A 10,183-nucleotide genomic window follows, 5' to 3' on the forward strand; every position below is an offset into this window, starting at 1 on the left:
ATCTTTAAAAAGCGGAAAACCCATTTCAACTGAGAGAATGAAAGTGACAAAGTTTTCAAGGTCCAGAACTGTGTTTTTTGCTATCTTAGTAAGAATTGGAAGTTATGCTGGTGAATTCAACTGACAATCACAATCACCTTGCTTTAATTGTCCCTACAGCAGAATAATTTAAAAAAGAGTTTCTAAAAACTTCTTGGTTTTAATTTGGACTAAGTGAATTAACTAGGTACTTCAGCCTCTGATCTGATCATCTATGATTGCCCTGGAAAAAGAGCACACTGCCTCCTTCTACATGACCATCTACTCACATCAACAGATATTGCGGATAAAGTAGTCTTCCTTTTGTTGCTAGATTGCCACAAACAAGGATCATTTTGCATTCACAATAATATGGGTTTCTTTTCCTCTGCAGATGATGATCATGTTCTATGTAGCTGATAATCTCTAGCTGAATCTTCTTTTCAGCTAAGTGCTTAGCACATAGGATTTTGTAAGTTCACTTGTTGATGCTGTTGTATAAAGAAACAATTAGTTTTTATTTTTTTTAAAGAAAAACTTTGCAAGATTTTTATAATAATTCCTGCTGTGTATTTTTGAATCCTGCTTTTTTGTCTGCTCTTGCAGTGTCAAAGACAAACTTCTGTGTGGCAGTAGATTTTCTGACAGCATCTCCAGTCACTTCCCTAACTCGTCTTATTGTATCTGCAGTGATTCTAAGAGGAATTAACTTAAAGCAAGAACCATAATGCTGTGAAGGTAAAAGGTCTGCTTCTTTGTTAGGCTGCTCAGGGCAGCAGCAGATAAACAGGATATCCGGGGCAAAGGAGGGAGCAGAATCTCGTGATGGCGTAGCAGAGAGGGCAAAGCACTGGTGGCCTGCTGCTGAGTGTGTTTAAGCCAGTTCTGTAGAGTAGAAGTCTTAGTAAACGTCTCAGTGTCCTAGAAAAAGCACTGCCTGGGAAAATGCAGGAGCACAGAACAAAAGGTTGTGGTGTTTTCTTAAGGGTGCTGTACTTTGGAATAGAATGGTTGAATTAATTTTTCCACTTCTCCAATATCTCGAAATTTGTTCATAGGCAAACAATGCTATTATATTGAACTTTACTTTTTTATAGTTCAGTGTGAAATCTTTGGAGTCTATCAACTCCAGTAGATGACAAATTTATCTGGAGCCATACCTAAAAATCTTAATCTGGGACAGAAGTATTGCTAACTCTGTTGCTTTTGATGTGGCAAATATCACACCAGGCTAGACTTTTAATCACATGTTTGTGATTAGTTCAGTTGCCGGTTGAGGCACTTTAAACACCTTAAAAGGAAGAAAAACAAATACAGGAAGCAGTGTTTAATCAGAATGTGATATTGATATGACTTGGATTTGAAAAAGGTAATGAGATCTAGAGGTGTTGGAGGTTGAAACATTTCCAGTGGAAAAAGGGAAATACTCTTCTGATAGGGTTTTATGTAGAGCAGTTTTATGTTGGCATGTCACCCATATTTGAGGAAAATTAACTCACAGCAGAGGCGTGGATGAAGGAGTATGTATGGAAAAGGGAAAACCTGCCACTTGAGAGCACACTGGATGACTGTAGGTTAATTTATTTGTCACATCAACAATTGAGAACGGACCTGTTTGTTCTACACGAAAGCAACTTAGAGAAGGGAGATAAAGCTAGAAGGACACTGGTGGTGTGAGAACAAATATATTAAGGAATAAACTGAGGCTGAACATAAAAAGAATGTTTTAGAGTTTTGTGAAATCTATAAAAATATTGAGAATGGTTAGGCTAACATTGGTGGACATGTAAAGTAGAAGCTGATGAATTGATAGAACAAATGATTTATACAAAGGTATGCCAGTGTTTTTAAGAAGTGTTCTCTTGTTTCACATCTTTGTGATCAGGGCTCAGTGACTGGTAGGAGGGGAAATGCTGCTATCTCCCTAGGCTCCATATAAGCAATGGGAGCCTCTATTGTTTTCTCCCTAGAAAAAATCCTACTGCAGGAGTGAAGTACAGTCTGTGCACTGACACACACACCTGGGTGCTTTTTCAAGTCCTTTAAAGGGCGTAGCGCCCTCTTACATGACACTGCAATGACACTTCTCAACAAGGCATCACGTGCTGCATTCATAATCATAAAATATCGTAAGACAAGACCTTGAGCTAGAATAGACTGCTGTATTTAGCAGGCTTGCTGTAAAATGGTATTTGGTACAAGCTTATTTCCTCCAAATGTATCTGACAGATGAACTTTTCAATTTCAGGGCAAAATACATCAGTTAGAATTGGGGTTAGTAATAAGGAAGACCTGTGGGAACATGTTCTGTTACAAACTATAGGCTTTGTAAATTATTATCATTACTATATAAATATATACATTATATAAATTATATAGATAAACCATGAATTATTAATTATTCTTCATGTACCCCATCTTCTGTAATTTTGTGGGTTTGTAATCATGCCAATGTTTTTGACTATTGCACTTTTTTATCCATGGTTTCAGTGAAGCTTAACAGCACATGCAGGTGGTGGATTTTTAGGTTGTGGTTGTTTTTTGTTTGTTTTCTGAACTAGTTATTGCATTGCTGACCAGCACAGGTCAGCTAAAAGTTGTATAATGTCACACAAACCAGAACATCTGTTGAGAATTCCACAGAGACTATGATTCATGTCTTATGTGCTTTCTACCCAAGGGTGTTGATGTAAATATCAGGCTGAGTTTACCTTAGGGGTAAACACAAAGAGCTGTAAAGCTTGATTAGCTAGGTGTGGTAAAAAAATGCTGCTCAGAAAATTATGGACAAAAATTCAAATTATTTTCTCTTAAAAAAAATCCCACAGTATCATAAAGGTAATTAAATTTTACATGAGACCGTCAGCTATAAAGCAAACAAATCATTACATAACTCCAATGTGGGAAAAATATCTTTATAAAAGTCTAATTATGGTTACTGTCCTTGCCCAATTTGACCATCACAAGCATTTCCTTCTGCTTTGTAACAAGTAGAAATTAAAGGTTTTGTGGTACTTCTGTGAAGTTAACCAGGCTCTGTACCTTTGCAATGCATTCTTTTCCATCTCTTCTGCTGAAGGTTCTTATGGGAAAGCAGCTATGCAGGTCTAAATCTAAAGTGTAGTGTGACCACTGCACAACCATAGCAGTGTCTTGCCCTAGTCAGAATTAGAAGACTCACTGCAGGCACATCCATGATTTAAATGTAGGATGTGGGAATATTTTTTCCTTTAGCATTCCACCACAGTGCCAGCCACCAATGTGGCAGAGCAATGGACGTTCCCTGCTGTTAAGATTATTTCCCAACTCACTTTGTTGTTTTTTTTTTTTTTTTTCTTAAGGGTGTGTTTGTGTTCTTTGTTTGGGTTTTGTTTTTGCACTTTTGTTGGGATTTCTTTGTGTGTGTTTGCCTTTTTCCTTTTAGAAAATTATGGCAGTTGAAAAGCAGAGCTGGAACTGAGAAGCTTGATAGGGATCAGAGTGGATGGGACTGTATTTTTCAAGTGCTTTGTGAATGCTTTGCTTGCAGAAGTTAGCCCCTGTTTTGTAATGAGGTGTGCTGGAAAATGGCATCTGGACAGCTGCATTCATTAGTCTGTTGTGAAACATGGCAAGTTTAAGCAAGTTTTATATGCAAATTTCACCTTGGGCTTTACTGTGGAACCATTACTGGAATCTGCATAATGATGTATATGATGTTTTAAGGATAGTATTACACCAGAAGTTACTTTATAATGTGTCAACAGTGGTAAAGCAATATGTTAGGAAGAAATGAGGGTGAGAAAAGTCAGAAAAACATGTATTCTGGTTGAACCAAGCCATTCTATGATTTTATGATACTTGGGGTTACATGTGGAGGTTGTTGTAGAGTTCACAGTATGCATCAGGACATGGAAGTCAGCTCCATTCAATTTGCAGCTATGTTGACTTTTCTCTCTTTTTGCTGATTTCTATTTGAGTCTCATGGAGTATTTGTAATTTGGTCAGGCACTGGGGGCAAAATCCCCTACTTCTCTTACCTGTCAGAGAATCAGGTATTGGCTGCTAATTGAAATTAACTGTTGTAGAGGTATAATTGTGTCAGTATTCCGAAAAGCCTTATTTTGCGAACTCTTTTTTCTTTAGGAAAGCAGTTATGATTATTTTTAAAAAATAATAAAAATATTTATTAAATATTTTTAATAAATAAATTTCAAAGGAACTGTAATTTTTCTTCCTTTCTTTTTTTTATGGCTTTTTTTTTTTAATAAGGCATCAAGATTTAGGAGACTTTATTCCCTATGCATGTGTATCCTACTATAATATTTTTTAACCTGTAGCTAATCCCAGCAGAATTTGACTTACTTATCAAAGAAATATCCTTAGAAGTCTGTAAAAACAGCTGCATAGACAATTGAGATTTTTATTAGTGCCCCTCTCACTGATAGTGACACAGATCTGAGGAGACCACCATGGTCTTTGCACCATTCTGAAATACTTGTGGTAGATCCATTGATTATCAATTTTTTTTTGGCCCTATGAAATTGCTTCATTAATTATTTAGGAAATTCAGTAGGATCTCTGAGGCCCATGGAAATCCTTGTTTCTGCCTGCTCCTTCTCTTCCTGCAATCAGCCCTCAGGGGGCAGTGCCACTCTGTCATGGAGAGTTCTGGGTACCTGCACCTGATCTTCACCTCCACCCCACCCTGGCAACGTCGCTTTCTGTTTGGAGGTCTGACATGCCTGCTTGTCCAGAACATCTGATCCAGATGCTTCTCCTCTGACAAACATAGTCTGTCGTTTCCTTCACTTCTGTAAAGCTGAGGTATTTGGGCATCAAAGAGGTAGAGGTTTGCACCTCCCAAGAATTATTTACGAGAAAAGTAAAATTAATGAGATGTTACACTGTGACTTCATTAAGTCAGCTCTGGTTGATCTGGGGCTAAAGTGTGGTGATCCTTTAGCAAAGAAGGAAAGCACACTTTTGTAATTGGATGAGTTCATTAGTTTAATGCATCACTATAAATTACATCAGAAAGGTAAAATGTCATTATCTGTGATGATCCCATAGGAACTTATGAATATTTTAAACACTTATTGTTTAGTAGAATCATGGGAAAAACTCTGTTATTTTGGAAATTCTTTGTGGCTTTTGTTTTTTTGTAAGGTGGAATTTTAGAACAACTGAAATTTATCTGAATATCTGATTTTTTTTCATTAAGTCCCACTTTTGTGGCACCTATTCCACTGTGGTAGAATTTAAATTGGTCAAAGCCTCTTTTTTACTCTAAGGAATTATTCTAGGGTGAGGTAAAGGGATAGTAATGGAGGCAGATGTTCATGGCTCCCTGTATCTGGAGGGCTGAGATCTCTCAATTTCCTTGCACAAAGAAGGTAAGGACAAACCAACCTTCTGAATACTCTGCTAGTGAGTGTCTGCTTTCCTGGCTGGCAACTGGACTTGCTCCCTGACCAAGTGATAACACCAAAAGACAACTCTGCCTTACTGATGCTATATATTTCATCAACTATCACCCACTACTCCTGAAGGAGATAAGCATGAGAATCTTGTTCTTTTGATGACTCCTTGAGCAAAACTTGTGAGGTTATTGCTTTTAAAATATCTTCCCACTAAGCATTAATTTTATAAAGCACTGCCTGTAACACTGCACTGCACTGTAACAGTCACAAGCAGAGGTGCTGTCAAGCCTGACGCCAGTTATGCAACCACTTGGACATCTGAAAGTTTGCTAACAGGAATGTTTCCTTCTCCCTTTTGTAGGAGCAGAGCACAGTTCTGAAGGAGTGATCCTTCTCACTGACAGCTGCTCTTTGTCTAAGGAAATGAATATAGTGCACTGTAAGGGTTATTTTGACAAGCTTCTTCTTATAAGTACAATACTCAGACTAACAGGCCAGGTACTCCAGGCTTTTTGCATGGCTTTTGAATGGAAGAAATATACCAAACACTGAAATCAGTACTGTAAAACATGAATCTTCCTGAGTGAAAGATTCTGATTTTCTCAATTCTGACCTAAAGCAGAAGGTTGAAATGTTCCAAGTCCTAATTCCCTCTGCTTGAGACCATGACCAGCCATATTGAAGTTGAAGCATCAGCCCTACCTGAGTGCTGCTGTGAGATTCAGTCTCTCTTGCAAGCTGTCTGAAGACCCTGTAGAATCATAGAACAATTTGGGCTGGAAAAAACATTTAAGATCATGTAGTCCAACTGTTAGCATAATGTGTCCAAATCCACCACTAAACCGTGTTCCTTAAGAGTCACATCTACACGTCTTAAATACCTCCAGGGATGGTGACTCAACCACTTCCCTGGCAGCCTGTTCCAGTGCTTGACGACCCTTTCAGTGAAGATTTTTCCTAATATCTAATCTAAACCTGCCCTGGAGCAACTTGAAGGCATTTCCTCTTGTTCTGTTGTGTGTTACTTGGGTGAAGAGTCCAATGCCCACCTTGCTACAACCTCCTCTTAGGCAGTTGCAGAGGGTGACAAGGACTTCCCTGAGCCTCCTTTTCTCCAGGCTAAACAACCCCAGCTCCCTCAGCTGCTCTTCATCTGACTTGTGCTCCAGACCCTTCACTACCTCTGTTGCCCTTCTCTGGACCTGCTCCAGAAACCTAATGTCTTTTTTCTAGTGAGGGGCCCAAACCTCAAGGTTTGGCAGCGCCAGTACAAGGAGACAATAACTGCCCTGGTCCTGCTGGCCACACTGTTTCTCATACAAGCCAAGAAGCCTTTGGAATTCTTTGGCCACCAGGGCACACTGCCAATCATGCATATATGAGTCCAGATAAAGTATGTGAATGGTTAGAACATTCTTAATGGGCATTTTTATCCACTCCATAGACATACTAGCTGCTTTACTTTGCTGCACTGTGAACAAGTGCTTTCAAAAACAAAACAAAAAAAAACTAGGTGAAGGAATAATGCTTCTAACTGTAGGTAAATATCTCAAATATGCCAGAGTGGTGTAGGATGATAACCATAGTCACTGGAGAGAGCTGGCCCCTTCCAAAGAGCAGTTCACCCCTTGGGTGCTACTAGAGAATCTTCTAGTCTGTTTCTTTTCATTAACTAGGGACGGTGACTCAGCTGCAATTACAAACTTACACTCTTACTCACCTCTATGTTCCCATATCTTTGCAGGAAAAGCCCACAGCTGTAATTAAAAAAGAGTAGTAACAGTGAGTGCCACTAAAGAAAAAGCACTGGAAATGTCTTGAGGTCTTTTCTTCTTTTGCTTTAGTAGCATGATAAATTGCATTGCCTGGAGGCTGTTAACCCATGCACACAATCACATGCTTGACTGGTGGTGTAGATCCAGCTTTAGAGCCTCTAATATGGGACCACTTTGTCTCCTATGAGTGAGTGATAAAGAGGTGATATCTTCTGGTCTGAGCTGAAGATGAAAGTGTATTCTGGGTGCTGTGACTAGTTATTCCTTCGGTGGTGATTGGGGTCACCCCAGTAGCATCATTTGAGGGGAAGGTGCCTTTGAGTAATTCAGTGCCTGGGAGTTGTCTCCTGAGCAGTAACACAAAGCAGGTTGTTTGTTTGCTGCTCTTGTCACTTGTGTCAACTGACCTCAGATTGTGTTGATGTGCTTACGGAATAACCTGAGAAAATTGATGCAATTGCTTTGTAAATAAGGCCTAAATTTGCAAAGTGAAGGTGAATGTTTTTTTATAGTCATACTGAATAATGTATTAGAACAAAACTTTAACAGGATATGTACAATTGTGCAACTCCTGTGCAGCAGACAATAGAACGTCAGTTTGTTATCGTCTTACAAGAAAGATGTTTCCTGTGGAATTTTCTGTATTATCAAAGCAGGAAATGTAATTTAATGCCCCTGTTCTTAATTTTATCCAAATGCTTTATAATGAAAAGTGTACGAAGATTTAATTTCTTAACAATTTCATTTGTTGTCACTTCTGATTTTGTCAGACTCTAGGTCAAAAAGGATTATTATTAAGTTTTGGGATGGCTTATTTGGGTCATGTAAATGAAGTCTGATATCTAGAGGTGGTGCCCAACAGCTTTGCTTTAGCAGGTTATGAAGAACAAAGCACGAGTATTTTTAGAAATGAGGTTGGACCCTGTGTCTGCATTGGTGTATCAGAGCTCAGATCAAGAGGTCTCGGTCTCTTTACCATGAGACCTTTCTCACACATGCTACTGGTCTTGGGAGGCTTGTGAGCCAGACTCTGAAGGCTATTTTCCCCTTTGCTTTGTATTAAATATTAGATATTTGATGTCAAATATCTGTAGAAACCCTGAGAGAATTCAGAGAAATTATTATCAGTCTCTATTTTCTGTGAGAGAAAAATGATTCTGAGCCTGTGTCAAAACTGGTCTGGGATCTTGGTGGCAAATGGACATCTCCAGCTCTTGCAGCTGCCTCTCAAGAGGCTGCAAAGCCTGTGCTGGTTCTGCTGCAAGCTCTCTGCTCCTCTGCACCCTGTTACAAGTTATGTGGCCCAGTCCAAGGGCCTGTGTGACTCCAGATCTCATATCACCACTTCTGTGGGCTGCTGTTGTTGTGATGGTATTGGTGAAATACCACCTTGTCTTCTGGCCTGTGGCTTCCTGACTGTGACTCACCTGTACCATGGTTTGTGATGCACAGTGTCAAGTTATCAAGTAATTTTCTATTATTACTGGCTAGATCTGCTTCTGGGTGGGAGAGTTGTTTAGTTGGGTTCTTTTATTATGTGTAGAGTAAGCAAGGGCAGTGTAATGACATAGCAGCTTCAGTAGTTAATATGGCTTAATTTGATTTACAAAATCCACAAAAGGCCCAAATGTGGACCTTCTGGAAAGGGTGGAAGTTAATTGGGGAGCATGGAATGTTATCTAAGTGGATGGTTAACTTTTGTCCCTCAAGAGTGAGGAGAATCCACGGTCATCAAACTGAGACACAAAAATACTTCAGAGCCTAAGTTCAGTCATGGAATGGCTGTTGGGTTCAGCCTCTTGTGACCCTGTGAGCTGAATCCCTTGTTTCAATTTGGAGCATTACTTCAAAAGTGTTATTATATAAAAAAGTGAAATAATTCTCTATTGTAATACCTGTTCCACAATAAAAGAAAACAACCCAACAAAAAACTTTAGGTGGGAAGTCATCTGGCTTTTTTTGCTAATGGTCAGTACAGCCTAAAGCAGAAACATTCATGCATTGAATGCTGGAATCTATTGAAAGGCAAGACTAACTATAATAATAATTTGAAACTTTATCTAAGATAGGTCTCATCTAAGGTAGCTCTTTATAAGACAGTTTAAATACTCAAATACTTTCATTAGAAATGGTTGAAAAATCAGATTTTTATTTTTTCCTAAGAAGTCCTGCAGCTTTTAAAAAGGGTTTTCATTCTGACTTAGAAGTTTGAGAATTCTAAAAAATAAAGGGCTTTAAAAAGTTTATTTCAACTGCATCAAAAGATGTTGAATAACATCTATTTTTAGTGATTTTAATAATGTTTAGTGCAATAGCTGGCTTCTGTGCTATTTTTGTATTTCCATAATAATAATAGGTCCGTTTGGTTTTACATGTTGAGTGCTGTTACAGAAAAATAATGGGAAATTACTATAAAATTAAAAAGAGATCAGACTTGACAATTTTAACAGGGATTTTTAAAGACTTTCAAAAAAAAAAATGGTGTGTAGTTATTTTTGTTCGAGCTTACGGGATTCTAACATCATTTAATTGAAAGTAGCACTTTAGCTAAAAAACGTTTCAATATCAAAAGCTCCTGCTGGTTCTGCTGACCCCTTAACATCCTCTATGCAACCAAATAAAAGAAGAGAAGAAAAGCTGCAGGGTGTTTTCTTTAATTATTTGCCAGTGCCTGTGAGATCCAGCCTCCACTTCATGACTGTAATTTGTAGTGAACTTGGTGAAAATCCTTGCTCTTGTGCATCTGACTGGAGAAGCTGGTGGAGGCTGGAACTGCCCCAGGAGATCCTCTGTGTGCAGTTATTCAGACCTTATGGTGGTAGACAATGACTCCGGCATTACCCTGTGATAAAAGGCTTGACCTATCTCCTTTTTTCCCTAAATCACTGTGGTGTTCAAAAAAAAAAAAGGAAAAAAAAGAAAAAAAAAAAAAAAAAAGGGCGAGTCTTCGTGTGGACAGACCAAATGCATCATTTGTGCTTTTGAAAT

Source organism: Vidua macroura, chromosome 6, assembly GCF_024509145.1.
Source record: "Vidua macroura isolate BioBank_ID:100142 chromosome 6, ASM2450914v1, whole genome shotgun sequence".
Taxonomy (NCBI): Eukaryota; Metazoa; Chordata; class Aves; order Passeriformes; family Viduidae; genus Vidua; species Vidua macroura.